The sequence below is a fragment of the Petromyzon marinus genome, unplaced genomic scaffold, assembly GCF_048934315.1.
Source record: "Petromyzon marinus isolate PM22_M1 ecotype Great Lakes invasive population unplaced genomic scaffold, UKy_Petmar_22M1.pri1.0 PM_G_Scaffold_26, whole genome shotgun sequence".
Taxonomy (NCBI): Eukaryota; Metazoa; Chordata; class Hyperoartia; order Petromyzontiformes; family Petromyzontidae; genus Petromyzon; species Petromyzon marinus.
The window spans coordinates 1,205,001-1,207,500 of record NW_027422828.1 but is presented as its reverse complement, the minus strand read 5'-3'; positions in this window follow the sequence as shown (position 1 = coordinate 1,207,500).

The following is a 2,500-nucleotide window of genomic DNA, read 5'->3' as shown; positions in this document are numbered from 1 at the left end:
AGGAATCGGCCACAACCTTCCTCGCTCGCCTCATGCTCCTTGTCGTGTGCAGGTCCTCGAGGGTTGGTAGATTGCAGGCAATTACCTTCTCAGCAGTGTGCATGATACGCTGCAGTCTGCTCTTGTCCTTGGCAGTGGCAGCAGCGTACCAGACGGTTATGGAGGAGGTGAGGATGGATTCAATGATCGCTGTATAGAATTGCACCATCATTGTCTTTGGCAGGTTGCATTTCTTCAGCTGCCGTCGAAAGTACATCCTCTGTTGAGCTCTCTTGGCGAGGGAGCTGATGTTCAGTTCCCACTTGAGGTCCCGGCAGAGAATAGTGCCCAGGAAGCGGAAGGACTCCACAATTTTGACTGCGGAGTCTAACAGGGTGATGGCGGTGAGTGGGGCTGTATTCTTCCTGAAGTCCACAACCATCTCAACTGTCCTTAGAGCATTTAGCTCTAAGTTGTTCTGGCTACACCAGGTCACCAGGTTGTCAGCTTCCCACCTATAGTCAGACTCATCCCCACCAGAGATCAGCCCAATGAGGGTGGTGTCGTCCGACAAACTTCAAGAGTTTGACGGACAGATGATTGGAGGCGCAGCTGTTGGTATACAGGGAGAAGAGCAGTGGGCAAAGGACGCAGCCCTGAGGAGTTCCCGTGCTGATGGACCTGGAGTCAGAGACTTCTGTTCCCGGCTTAACGCACTGCTTCCTGTCAGAGAGGAAGTCTGTGATCCACCTGCAGGTGGAGTAGGGCACGTTCAGCTGGAAGAGCTTGTCCTGAAGCAGGGCAGGGATGATGGTGTTGAAGGCAGAGCTGAAGTCCACAAACAGGATCCTGGCGTAGGATGCTGGGGCGTCCACATGCTGTAGGGTGAAGTGGAGGGCCATGTTAACTGCGTCGTCCACAGACCTGTTGGCTCTGTAGGCAAACTGAAGGGGGTCCAGGAGAGGGTCTGTGATGGCTTTGAGGTGTGCCAGGAGCAGGCGCTCAAAAGACTTCATTACCACAGATGTAAGGGCGACCGGTCTGTAATCATTTAGTCCTGTTGGCCTTAGCTTTTTGGGCACAGCGATGATGGTGGAGGACTTGAGACAGGCTGGTACATGGCATGTCTCCAGGGAGGTGTTAAAGATGTTGGTGAACACCGGAGACAGCTGGTCAGCGCAGTGCCTGAGGGTGGCTGGAGAGACAGAGTCCGGCCCGGCTGCTTTGCGTGGATTCTGCCTCTTGAAAAGCCCATTAACTTCTCCCTCCTGAAAGGAGAGAGTCGTTTCTGTAGTATGGGTGGGGGATGGGGCCTCTTGGGTGGGAAGGGGTGGTTCAGGACAGTCCAATTGTCTTTCAAATCTACGGTAGAACTCGTTCAGGTCGTTGGCTAGGCGGGAGTCGTTAGTGGTGTGGGGCGCTCTGGGTTTGTAGTTGGTGATGTGCCTGAGCCCTTTGGCAGACAGAAGCAGCGTCGTTAGTAGAGAACTGGTGTTTTAGTGTCTCTGAGTACAGTCGTTTAGCCTCTCTCACCGCTTTGCTAAACCTGTTCTTCGACTCCTTGAATCTGTCTCTATCCCCACTCCTAAACGCTTCCTCCTTCTCCAACCTCAACCTTTTGAGCTTTGCTGAGAACCAGGGCTTGTTGTTGTTAAAGTTCACCCTGGTACGTGTTGGGATACAGCAGTCCTCACAGAAGCTGATGTACACAGCCTCTGTGAGTTCATCCAGACTATTGGTAGCAGTCGTGAACATATCCCAGTCAGTACAGTCTAAGCACGCCCGCAAATCTTCCACAGCCTCACTGGTCCACTGTTTAGATGTCCTCACAGCAGGTTTACAGAGTTTTAGTTGCTGCCTGTATGCACGAATCAGGTGGACCAAGGGAGTTCTGTGCGAGCCGAACAGCCCCGTGACCCACAAGAGAAACATCCCCGCCAAATTCGAGCGTTTGACGGGGTCTATCCGTGAAAAAATATTCACGTTTTTGAGTGCACATGCATTTCTGCTGCAAATGCCTCTGGAAGTTTCATGCCGTTCGTATGCCAATTGTGGCAACACGAAAATGACCCGTTTTCCCATTCCGAGGGATTTCTGTGCGACCCTAACAGCCCCGTGAGCCACAAGAGACACATCCCCGCCAATTTCTAGCGTTTCACGGGGTCTATCCGTGAAAAATATAGACGTTTTTGAGTGCACATGCATTTCTGCTGCAGATGCCTCTGGAAGTTTCATGCCGTTCGTACGCAATGTGGCAACACGAAAATGACCCCTTTTCCCATTCCGAGGGATTTCTGTGCGACCCTAACTAACAGCGCCCGTGAGCCACAAGAGAGACATCCCCGCCAATTTATAGCGTTTCACGGGGTCTATCCGTGAAAAATATAGACGTTTTTGAGTGCACATGCATTCCTGCTGCAAATGCCTCTGGAAGTTTCATGCCGTTCCTATGCAATGTGGCCACACAAAAATGACCCGTTTTCCCATTCCGAGGCATTTCTGTGCGACCCTAACAGCCCCG